The sequence below is a fragment of the Dendrobates tinctorius genome, unplaced genomic scaffold (genome assembly GCF_039654945.1).
Source record: "Dendrobates tinctorius isolate UK_male_01 unplaced genomic scaffold, ASM3965494v1 ptg000093l, whole genome shotgun sequence".
Taxonomy (NCBI): domain Eukaryota; kingdom Metazoa; phylum Chordata; class Amphibia; order Anura; family Dendrobatidae; genus Dendrobates; species Dendrobates tinctorius.
Window position 1 is genome coordinate 27,874,951 of NW_027361761.1, and position 13,472 is coordinate 27,888,422.

Genomic DNA, 13,472 nt, shown 5'->3' on the forward strand with positions numbered 1-13,472 from the left:
ACTACTTACTACTAGCCCGATCCTCTTTTCCTTAACCCCTTCACGACCAATGACGTTACATAGGCGTCATGAAAACCTGTGCCAATCTGACCAGTGAAGCCTATGTGGCGTCATGACTTTAAAGCCCCCCTGTGGGTTGGGTGACCGGGGTCACTAAAAGGTCTCCCGACCCGCAGATACAGGGGGCTTTGTTCTTCACCACAGGGGGCGTGGCTGTTAAAAATGAAACAGCAAATCAGAGCGATAGTAATATTTCATCAATGAAAATTGATGAAATATTACAATCCAGCCATAGCCGATGCTGCAGTAGCATCGGACATGGCTGGAGACAGTAATGTGACCCCCCCACACAACAGCTGGCGGGGGCGATCGGCCCCCGCCACTGAATGGCAGCGGCGCTGTCATCATCAGCTACCCCCGCCTCCCTCCGCTCCCCCCGCAGTCCGATCACCCCCAACCCCAGGTGCCAACCGAGTGCCGCTGACGCTCCCCGTGTCCCGCGGTCCCGGATCATAGGTGCTGCCATCTTAGAAAATGGCGGGCGCACAGTGATCAAAATGAAATGAAAAGTAAATAAAACCCCCCCTCTATCACCCCCATAAGTAGGCACATATAATAAAATAAAGAAAGTATTTTTATTTTTCCATTAGGGTTAGGGCTAGAGTTAGGGTGGAATTAGGGATAGGGTTGGAGTTAGGGTGGAATTAGGGTTAGGGTTACAATTAGGGTTAGAATTAGGGATAAGATTAGGGTAAGCTTGTGGTTAGGGTTATAGTTTGGGTTGGGATTAGGGTTAGGGGTGTGTAGGAGTTAGGGTTGTGGTTAGTGGTGTGTTGGGGTTAGAATTGAGGGGTTTCCACTGTTTAGGCACATCAGGGGGTCTCCAAACGCGACATGGTGCCACCATTGATTCCAGCCAATTTTGCGTTCAAAAAGTCAGACGGTGCTCCCTCCCTTCCAAGCCCCGATGTGTGCCCAAACAGTGGTTTACCCCAACATATGGGGTATCAGCGTACTCGGGACAAATTGCACAACAACTTTGGGGGTCTAATTTCTCCTGTTACCCTGGTGAAAATAAAAATTTGGGGGCTAAATTATTTTTGTGGAAATTGTTTTTATTTTCTCATCTCTGCATTATAAACTTCTGTGAAGCACTTGGGGGTTCAAAGTGCTCAGCAGACATCTAGGCAAGTTCCTTGGAAGGTCTAGTTTCCAAAATGGGGTCACTTGTGGGGGGTTTCTACTGTTTAGGCACATCAGGGGCTCTGCAAACGTAACGACGACCGCAGACCATTCCATCAAAGTCTGCATTTCAAAATGTCACTACTTCCATTCCGAGCCCTGACGTGTGCCCAAACAATAGTTCCCTCCACATATGGGGTATCAGCATACTCGGGACAAATTTGACAACAACTTTTGGGGTCCAATTTCTCTTACCCTTGTGAAAATAAAAAATGATTTTTTATTTTCACAGCTTTGCGTTATAAACTTCTGTGAAGCACTTAGGGGTTCAAAGTGCTCACCACACATCTAGATAAGTTCCTTTGGGGGTCTAGTTTCCAAAATGGGGTCACTTATGGGGGGTTTCCACAGTTGAGTCACATCAGGGGCTCTGCAAAGGCAACATGACGCCCGCAGACCATTCCATCAAGTTGGCATTTCAAAACCTCACTACTTCCCTTCAAGCCCCAACGTGTGCCCAAACAGTGGTCCTCCCCCACATATGGGGCACCAGCGTACTCAGGACAAACTGGACAACAACTTTTGGGGTCCAATTTATCCTGTTACCCTTGTGGAAAAAAAATTGCAGGGCTAAAAATCATTCTTTGGAGGAAAAAAATGATTTTTTATTTTCACAGCTCTGCGTTATAAACTTCTGTGAAGCACCTGGGGGTTCAAAGTACTCATTATGCATCTAGATAAGTTCCTTAGGGGGTCTAGTTTCCAAAATGGTGTCATTTGTGGGGGAGATCCAAAGTTTAGGCACACAGGGGCTCTCCAAACACGACATGGTGTCCGCTAACGATTGGAGCTAATTATCCTTTCAAAAAGTCAAATGGCGCTCCTTCCCTTCTGAGCCCTGCCGTGCGCCCAAACAGTGGTTCCTCCCCACATATGGGGTACCAGCGTACTCAGGACAAACTGGACAACAACTTTTGGGGTCCAATTTATCCTGTTACCCTTGTGGAAAAAAAATTGCAGGGCTAAAAATCATTCTTTGGAGGAAAAAAATGATTTTTTATTTTCACAGCTCTGCGTTATAAACTTCTGTGAAGCACTTGGGGGTTAAAGGTGCTCACCACACATCTAGGTAAGTTCCTTGGGGGGGCCTAGTTTCCAAAATGGGGTCACTTGTGGGGGGTTTCCACAGTTTAGGTACATCAGGGGCTCTGCAAATGTAACATGACGCCCACAGACTATTCCATCAAAGTCAGCATTTCAAAATGTCACTACTTCCCTTCCGAGCCCCGACGTGTGCCCAAACAGTGGTCCCCCCCACATATTGGGTACCAGCGTACTCAGGACAAACTGGACAACAACTTTAGGGATCCAATTTATCCTGTTACCCTTGAGAAAATAAAAAATTGCGGACTAAAAAAATAATTTTTTGAGGAAAAAAAATATTTTTTTATTTTCACGGCTCTGCTTTATAAACTTCTGTGAAGTACCTGGGGGTTCAAAGTACTCATTATGCATCTAGATAAGTTCCTTAGGGGATCTAGTTTCCAAAATGGTGTCATTTGTGGGGGAGATCCAAAGTTTAGGCACACAGGGGCTCTCCAAACACGACATGGTGTCCGCTAACGATTGGAGCTAATTTTCCTTTCAAAAAGTCAAATGGCGCTCCTTCCCTTCTGAGCCCTGCCGTGCGCCCAAACAGTGGTTCCTCCCCACATATGGGGTACCAGCGTACGCAGGACAAACTGGACAACAACTTTTGTGGCCCAATTTCTCATGTTAACCATGTGAAAATAAAAAATAGCAGGCTAAAAAATCATTTTTGAGGAAAAAAAAAGTTTTATTTACTGCTCTGCGTTATAAACTTTTGTGAAGCACTTGGAGGTTCAAAGTGCTCATTACATATCTAGATAAGTTCCTTAAGGTGTTTAGTTTCCAAAATGGTGTCACTTGTTGGGGGTTTTCACTGTTTAGGCACACAGGGGCTCTCCAAACGCGACATGGTGTCCGATAACGATTGGAGCTAATATTCCATTCAAAAAGTCAAATAGCGCTCCTTCCCTTCCGGACCCTGTCGTGTGTCCAAACAGTGGTTTTTGATGACATACAAGGTATCTGTGTACTCAGGAGAAATTGCCCCACAAATTTTAGGATCCATTTTATCCTGTTGCCCATGTGAAAATGAAAAAAACTGAGGCTAAAAGAAAATTTTTGTGAAGAAAAAAAAAAGTATATTTTTTTTTTTTTTACGGATCAATTTGTGAAGCACCTGGGGGTTCAAAGTGATCACTATGCATCTAGATAAGTTCCTTGGGGGGGGTCTAGTTTCCAAAATTTGGTCACTTCTGGGGGAACTCCAATGTTTAGGCACACAGGGACTCTCCAAATGAGACATGGCAACTGCTAAATATTCCAGCTTATTTTCCATTCAAAAAGTCAAATGGTGCTCCTTCCCTTCTGAGCCCTGCCATGCGCCCAGTGGTTTATGACCACATATGAGGTATCGCTGTACTCAGGAGTAATTGCCCAACAGATTTCAGGATCCATTTTATCCTGTTGCCCATGTGAAAATGAAAAAAATTAATGATTAAAGAAAATTTTTGGTGGAAAAATTAAAATGTCCATTTTTTCCATCCACGTTGCTTTAGTCCCTGTGAAGCACCTGAAGGGTTAATAATCTTCTTGAATGTAGTTTTGAGCACCGTGAGGGGTGCAGTTTTTAGAATGGTGTCACTTTTGGGTATTTTCTGCCATATAGACCCCTCAAAGTGACTTCAAATGTGATGTGGTCCCTAAAAAAAGGGTTTTGTAAATTTTGTCGTAAAAATGAGAAATCACTGGTCAACTTTTATCCCTTACAACATCCTAACAAAAAAAAAATTTGTTTTCCAAAATTGTGCTGATGTAAAGTAGACATGTGGGAAATGTAACTTAGTATCTATTTTGTGCCAGATAACTCTCTGGTTTAACAGAATAAAAATTCAAAATTTGAAAATTGCGAAATTGTCAACATTTTCACCAAATTTCTGATTTTTTCGCAAATAAACGAAAAAATATTGACCTAAATTTACCACTAACATGAAGCCAAATAGGTCACGAAAAAAAACTCAGAATCGCTAGGATCCGTTGAAGCGTTCCTGAGTTATTACCTCATAAAGGAACACTGGTCAGATTTGCAAAAAATGGCCTGGTCATTAAGGTCAAAATAGGCTTGGTCATGAAGGGGTTAAAGTCCCAATTTTTCCTGTCCCCTGGAGGACGACCTCTGTTATACCTTATCCTCCCAAAGGACTTTTTTATTACTCTGCAGGAAACTAGGGAAAGCCTCTCAACTCCAGCATGCTCCAAAATTTCCTCCAATTTCTTACCGAAAAGGAATTGACCATCACATTCGATGCAACAGAGTCTATGTTTGGATGGCAAATCCCCCGAAAAACCCTTGAGCAACAGGACTCATCTTGCCTCATTGGACAACCCTGCTGCTCTGGCTGTTAACCTTGCAGAATCTACCGAGGCATCCGCTAGGAAAGCTGCTGTTCCATGTACTAGTGTCATGTTTGTTAGGATCTCATACATTTGAACTTTATCCCTTAACTGGTCTTCAATCTGTTGTAACCAAACCATGAGGGCACGGGCGGTAAGAATACCAGCTATTTCTGGTTTTAACCCCCCTGCCGACATTTCCCAGATGTGTCTCAAGAAGCAATCTGCTTTTTTTTTTTTATCAAGCAGGTCTTTCAGTATGCCATAGTCCTCTAATGGTAGGGATAGCTTTTTCGAGGACCTAACCACTGCCCCATCAATTATAGGGATTTTTCCCAAGCTTTGGTGTCTCTCCTTAAATGGGTACCTCCTCTTTGATGCAGAAGGTAAGGTACCCGATCTCTCTAGCTTTTTCCATTCCCTGTCAATTAAAGCCTTTATCTTGTCATTGACAGGGAAAGTGCGTTTTCCTCTCTCTTCCAACTCTCCGAACATAACGTCCTCTAGCGACCTAGGTGTTTTTTCCTCTCTAAGGCCCATTGTAAACCTGACAGCTTTGACCAGTTTTTCTACGTCCTTCATTGGAAAGCACGGTCGGCCCCCTATATTGCTGTCCGAGGAGGACTCTGAGGACTGAGCCGAGGCAGAGGGGATCAGGATCTCTCCCGACCTTCCTGCACTAGAGAGGCTTATAAATCAGAATCCAACTTGCGGCTTTTTTATTTATTTTTTTTTAAGGGCTGCTTTTATGGAGCCTTTTACTTCCTCCTGATTTATAGCCCTAAGGATAGTGACAGTCACAGGTCTCATACTGTATGGTTTTATTAATACAGTCAGCAAAGATTATTCTGCCACTGAACTGCCAGTGGGTTTTTGCATAGGGCACATTCTCTGTACTTTGTTTTGCCGCTAGACTTCGACCCCTAGTGATCAAGCAGAATATGGAACCCCGTTACCATAAGGGCGACATTCACGTAGCTCACTCACCACCGCTGTCAATCCAGGGTACCAATTTGGGAGGCTGATCAGATGCACGTGTGACGTTTTTTCTTGACGTCGAAGGGTCTTGCCGGTCAGGACGACTGCAGCTCCTACCACGCCAGCGGCTACTCCTGGTTTGCTGGCAGCTTGGCAAGGCATCTGGTGAGACCTCCTGCAGAAAAGGCTGCTGTTGCTCTTCCTGCCCCACATCCATTGTGAAGCTTTGGGCATGAGTGCGTCTTCTGTGGTCATCCCTCTTTTTATGAGGGATCCACTGCACTCTACGCCTCCTCTGATGCCCATTGACGGCCCATCCCCACCCTGCCACTCCACTGGGATGGATTTTGCTGGCCGGTGTTTGGTTCATGGGCGCCACCATCTTGGATCTGGTGCCTCCCCCGACGTCACGCAGGCACTCCCATTCCCAGCGTGTCTTATGCGTAGACGTGTGCCACCCGGAAGCAGCCGCCTCTCCTGGAGCTTCTGGATGCCGGCAGAGCGGAGGGGGGGGGGGAGGTCAGCACAGCAGGCACGGAAGAGTCCCTGGACCCCTGTCCGTGCTGCACCGACGCCCACTGGGACGCTGAGCCCTCGGGGGACCCTCGGACGGCGCTTCTATCCCCCGCAGCCCAGTGCACAGTCCCTGCCTGTTCTTCCATGCCGGCATGGGAGTGGGCAGGTACGCATACTTGAGGTACCGCCCTTTTATCTTCGGTAGTGTTCCTGTCCTGAATGGGCAGATCCCCTGTCATGTGTGCCGTCATGGGAGAAGAGAAAACAAATAATTCTTGACCACTGATACCTTGGGGTTATGTATATATGCATATACGATCAATATCTGTAATAGGCAGCAGCAGACAGTAATGGAATGGACTCTCTTGCTGTATACAATAAAGTATGCCACATACACTGCCTGCCTACCTAGCACAGCAATCTATATACCCCATCGTAATTAGTCCTTAGAAGGACTGTTGTTTTAGCTGGATGGGCACATTCAACAATTGTATACCTACCTATTCTGTCCCTATTGCTGCAGCAACTCTCCCTACACAGCTAATCTGGAGCTGAGTGTGAAGAGCAGGGAGGCGCCAGGTCTGATATAGACCTGATGATGCTGCACGGCCAGCCAATCACTGTAATGCCACAACCAACATGGCTGCAGCATTATAGCGTGTGGCAGACAATCCCTGGATGTTGATTGGCGCTTTAAAGAGCACCAAACATGCAGGGCGGGGACCCGAACTCCTGCCAATCAAACCAGGAAATGCTCTGCGCTCGCCGAGCACTGCGATGCTCGGTAGAGTACTGAGCACGCTTGCACATCACTAGTTAAGACCTTATGGAGGTCACAATAAATAAGTAAAAACAAATTGAATGTCAGTGTCAAAGATGAAGCCTACATGTACAAAAACTCTGAATGTGCCGGGTCAGGATGGGGCTGTGTGTTGAACTTATTAAATGGGTTGTCCATTAAAGGTTTTTCCTTCCTTAAATGGATGTAATTGGGCCCAAAATAATTTTTTGCTATTGGCCAGGGTTGTCTATTGAGTCCTTGCTTTCTGCCCTGCATGATAGTGGCAACAAAGTCAATAGCTGATGCAAGTGTAGTGTTGTAGAAAACTGGCTCTTGTCAAGTGAAGATATGGAGGACAGTGCTAGAAGAGAATCAGAGAGTGTGAATGTTTAAGTGTTTAAAGTTTCTGTGGCGCCCCCAGGAGTATGGCCGCCACAGTGGCTTTGCCTTCCTCCAGGGGAGGGTAATGCCAGGCTTGGAGGCAATGATGGGTCTCTCTCGCAGTCAATCCATACATACAACACAGCTCCACTCCAGGCCAGCAGGGGGAACTGTGAACCAGGATTAAGGGGAGGAGTGCCCTCTGAGGGCCAGGAGGGGGGGGAGAAGTAATTAGTCTGCAGAGGGTGAAGTGTGCGGACATGGAGAGAGAAGCTGGAGGTTGAGCTAGGAAGGAGAGCTCCCTTAGCTTGAGAGCGCACGAACTGGAGACTGGTCTCCACGGTTGTACGGATACTAACGGTCCTGCAACAGATACCAGAGAAGTAGGAGGCTGTAAATTCCTTACTCCCATCTAAGACTTGAGGCACAACAGCAGCTTGGATAGAGAGACAGGACAGAGAGAAAGAGGAGTCCCCGAGAGAGGCTACAGCTGTCTGCCGTGCAAGTAAGGTTCTTGGGAACATCTGACAGGAGGAACTTCAGAGTAACTTAGTACTGGAGTGCTTTATTCAAACAAGCGTTTGGAAGGAGACTGCACAGCCCGTCTGCTGAGAGAGAATCCCTGAGTTGCTTCCAGGCTAGCCTGCTCCGTTACCATCTGTTATCAGGACCCTGGACTGCAGTTATCAAGTAAAGGTACAGAAATTGCACCCCGCTGTGTCTTGTCTGCTTCCTACCCTTCCGGCACTGCTACATCACCGTGCCAACCACCTCTACACTGCCCTGAGACTATAGCTTCACCTGTGGGGAGCTTTTACATCCTTGCTGCACCCTACCATCAGTCCCAGAGGATCTGTCTGCATCCTCGGCTTAACACCTCCCTTGCCGAGCACCACAGGTGGCGTCACAAACTATTCCATTAACTACATTCCCCCATTACTTGGGCGCCCAGGGCCACGGACCGGGTCACCGCTGCTGTGACACATCCCACTGACACTGGCCCGGTACCGAGTACCCCACAGCCCTTGGAGGGTGACCGATTTCAGCATAGGTGTTCTAGTTGGTGGACATGAGGGTAGGTGAGGACAAGCATGAGAAACTGAGTAGATTGTTGTCAGATAGGGGGAGAGGCGAGGTTGCGAGGCTAGATGTGGCCTGGTTGGGTTGGTATATGATGGCCACTTCGAGATTAGAGTGAGATTAGATACAAAGTGTGCACTCCAAAAGAAGGGAGGATAATAGCTGTCTACAAATACCTGAAAGGGCTGTCACATTGTAGAGGGATGATCCTTGTTCTCATTTGTACATGGACACACAAGTTGCAATGGAATTAAATGGAATGTGAGAATATACAGATTACACATTGGACAACTTTTGGCAGTGATGGTGATCAATGAGTGGAGCAGGCTGCCATGAGGTGGTTAGTTCTCCTTCAATGGAAATCTTCAGAGCGTGGACAGACATCTGTCAGAGATTCTTTAGTGAATCCTGAATTAAGCAGGGGTTTGATATGATCTTTGAGGTATCTTCCATCTCTAACATTCTATGAAGGGAGGGTAGGTGGGAGTGGGTTGAAGGTGCAGTTAGAATAGAGAAGACCCCACTCCTCCATGTCTATTGCCAGGGTGAGGAGTGTGGTTCTAGTGAAGGCCACCATATAACAGCACAGTAGGGGAGGCTGTGACAGAGGGTGTCACCCATGTTTCAGTGAGGCCCAGGGAGGATAGGTTACCAGAGGTATAGAGGTCATGAATGGCGTAGAGCTGACTGCAGAAGGAACATATGTTCCAAAGCATCCCATAGAATGGAAGCTGTGGTGTGGGGGGGTTCAAGGGAGTGGGTTTTATGTGGGAGAGACTGGTAGTTTCTAGTAGGTTGGGAGTAATAGAAATGGAAGTTAATAATGGTATCAGCTGTGGAGGTCCAGGATTGGAAGATATTGCCAGTGAAGAGAAGCCAAGAGAAAGCAAACAAGTGGGAGAAGGAGAATGCCCTTTTGTGTTTTAGTAGGATAAATGCGAGGTTGAGGAGTAGGTCTGTGGATGAGGTCAGGTGGTGAGGTAAGAGGGAAGGTGAGAGTGACTTGTTTGGAGAGTCTTGGGGTTTGGGGATAGCGGAGAAGACTAATGATTAGTGGGGAAAAACTGTAAGGGCATATGCAAGCATGGTGAGAATATTTGTGAAAAAATAATGAAATTTGGGAAGTCACTAAAGCGATTTAGAATCTCACAAAGCAAGCAGAACGGACAGCACAGCTGCACTTGTGGGAGGAACGACCCCCGTCGAGTGTCCGCGCCGGAACCAAAGGAGCCGTCATCTGGGTTCCGGAGGAAACTGTCCCCGAGGGACAGAATTCGGGGACGGACCGTTCTGCCAGACAGATGGGCTGGGGGAGGGGCCAGTATAAAGGAGGAAGGGAATTCTCCAGTCAGCAGACCAGGACAGAGACTGCAGGAGAGCGTGGGAACGACTGGAAGCTAGAGCGACCCTCTAGTGCCAGAGAGGACGCTCACCGAGGACTCCAGAGGGACGGTGCCAAGGCGACCGACCGAGACTTGCTACCCCGCTCCAGCTCGCGGCCATTGCGGCCTCAGTTCATCCCGCGCCAGCTGCCGCCTCATCTCAGCGTGGCTGTAGCCTACCCGCGGTCACCCGTGGCCACCGCCGCCTCCCCTCAGCCTGCGGCTGTGGCCTGTTCCCTGCCACCCGCCCCACTCACGCCCGTGGCCGCGGCAAGTACCGTGCCATCGGCGGCCACCACTGTCTCGCTCCGGTCCGCAGCAGGGGCCGGGCCTCTGCTGACCGTGGACTCTCCGTCACAGCTGCTAGCTGCGCAGGTGGCTTGTCATTCGCCAACACCCACCGTTACTGCTTGCCCCAGGCCGAGGCCTGCGGCCCACCCGTCCAAGGACTTCGCCGGGGCCTGTGGGGCTCCAGTGTCACCAGCGCGCCGGAGGGCGTGAAGACTCCGTCAACGCCTCAGCAACTGGGCCCAGAACTACTACGCCGAAAGACCACCAACCCGAATGGCGAGGGACGTCTGGACAGCCAAGTTGACTTTACAATTAAGGACCCGTAGTCGGCCATACCACGGCCCTATAGTGACCGGCTATTGCCGGAAGTAGTCGTGTTCTACCTATTTGTGATTTGCTTGTCTATAGCCTCTTCGAGGGCAACCCGTGTTACCCCTGTTGGCGATCAGGCCAAGACTGAGGAAAGTTCCCTCTAGTCTTATAAACGTTATTTTAGAAAGCACCAAATTGTCTCGCGACTCGTCACTGCATCCTGCGTACCTGCAAATACCACACACTACTCCAGGATCAACAAAAGGTATCGGCTCTGGGACCTCAAGTGCCACTCCATATACAGTGCAAAAGAAAACATCCAGTTACAAAATAAAGTGGTGAAAGGCACTCACGTCCCATAATTGTCCTTTATTTGGATATCAAATATCAGCAGGAAGACAAACAGTGGAAATCGTACCAGACGGCCATTTCGTGCAATCAACTGCACTTCTACTGGTCTAAGGTATAAAGGAAGTGACACCCTGCATAGAGGTCAGAGACCGTCCCACTTTCTTGACATCAACCAGCTAACTGTAGACTTCATAACACCTTTCAATCTAGAAGGATGACCTGTTTGCAATCTAATATATAAAGCTCAACGTGTGTATGTATGTATGTATGTATGTATGTATATGTCCGGGATAGGCATCCGCACCGTCGCAGCTACAGCCACAAAATTTGGCACAGTCACACGTCTGGACCCCGAGAGCTTCCTAAGCTATGTTGTGAGGCGAAATTTAAACCCCGCGCATTCAAATTCACCAAACTATTTTGCCCCTATCTACATACTGGGGGAAAAAGTGTGTGCGCGTCAAGCCCCGCCCCTCATTATGATGTCACAAAGGTTGCCATGGCGACGCTGATGTCATCATAGGTTGCAAGCCCCTCCGCCGCTCATTATGATGTCATAATGGTTGACTATGGGATGGAGGATGTGTGATGGGTATATGGGCACTGGACTATGGGATGGAGGATATTTATGATGGGTATATGGGCACGGGACTATGGGATGGCGGATATGTATATGGGAACAGGACTATGGGATGGAGGATGTGTGATGGGTATATGGGCACGGGCCTATGGGATGGTGGATATGTATGATGGGCCTATGGGATGGAGGATGTGTGATGGGTATATGGGCACTGGACTATGGGATGGAGGATATGTATGATGGTTATATGGGCACGGGACTATGGGATGGCGGATATGTATGATGGGTATATGGGCACGGGACTATGGGATGGAGGATATGTATGATGGGTATATGGGCACTGGACTATGGGATGGCGAATATGTATGATGGGTATATGGGCATGGGACGGAAGATATGTATGATGGGTAAACGGGCATGGGACTATGGTATGGAGGATATGTATGATGGTATATGGGCACGGGCCTATGGGATGGAGGATGTGCGATGGGTATATGGGCACGGGACTATGGGATGGCGGATATGTATATGGGCACTGGACTATGGGATGGAGGATGTATGATGGGTATATGGGCACTGGACTATGGGATGGAGGATATGTATGATGGGTATATGGGCACGGGACTATGGGATGGAGGATATGTATGATGGATATATGGGCACGGGCCTATGGGATCGTGGATATGTATGATGGGTATATGGGCACGGGACTATGGGATGGAGGATAATTATAATTTGCTATAACTAACCACAGTTAGTTACTATGCTCGGACAGCGCCGGGCTCTTCAGCTAGTTCAATATAAAAACATAACAAAACCCCTATAAAAAAAATCTAAATAATTAGCGGAATCATAGAAAAACAGACATATGGTCACATCGAGGTGTCGGTAACTTTGAAACATCCATCAGCACGGTGGCTCAGTGGTTAGCACTGTTGCTTTGCCACACAGGGGTCCTGGGATCAAATCCCACCAAGGATATCATCTTCAAGTTGTTGGTGTTTGCTCCCCCATTCCAGACATCTAGTGATAGGGAATTTAGATTGGTGATGTGTGGAAAGTGCTGTGGAATTAATGATGAATATAAATGAGAAAATACACGACAGTATTACAATTCTGATATATTTCTATTTTACCCAAACCACAGATATTTTTTTCATGCTGCCACATCGTAATCACCCATTTACTCCATTAAAAAATAAAGATATTTTAGAAAGTTATATATTTGGTATTTACACATTTGTAAAACTCCTATTAGCGTTAAGTTTTATAACACATATAATAAAAGAAAAAAAAAACAAAAAACCAGGAGACCGGTTTTATTCTTTGATGCGCAAAAATATAATAGAAAGTGATGAACAGAGGTGAGCGACTTTGCCTTTTCTCGGGTCGAGTCAGGTTTCATGAAACCCGACTTTTGCAAAAGTCGGGTCCAACGAAATCGGCCGATTATCGTGAAAAGTCGAAGTCCGACTGAAACACGAAACCCAATGTAAGTCAATGGGGAAGAAAAGTCGGCAGTGAGTGGAGGGCAGGAAACACACCTACAGTGCCCATTTTAATGCCAAAAACATCAATTCTTATTCCTTAAGCTTGTCAACCTTAATTTACTTTATAATAATAGTCAGGCATTGAAAACTGGGGGTTATTTGGCTAAAGTTGTGGGGGGGGGGTAGTGCTGGCTCCAGATTTTCGTGGGCCCAGGGCCAAAGAGTGTCACTGGGCTCCTTTAACACATGACACAATTCATGATCCTTTGATACGGCAGAGAAATAGCGGTACAGTACAATGAAAAATACTTCAATTCTTATATCACATGACTGATATCCAAACAGACAGTATATTCCTCCATACAGTATTATGGCCACCGCATAGTGCGCCATACAGAGTAATGAGGCCCATATATTTCTCCATACAGAATCATTGGTCCCATATAATGTTCCATACAGTGTATGATGAGCTCCACATAATGCTACAGTATATGTTGTTCACCATGGATGAAGCTCCAGTGTCTTATGGGCCCAAATAATGCTGCATATATAATGGGCCCCATTTCTAATGCTCCAGTGTATGATGGGCCCTGTAAATGCTGCTCCAGTGACTGATGTCCACCTTTGGAATGCTTCAGTGTATGGTGGGCCCCAGAAATTCTCCAGAG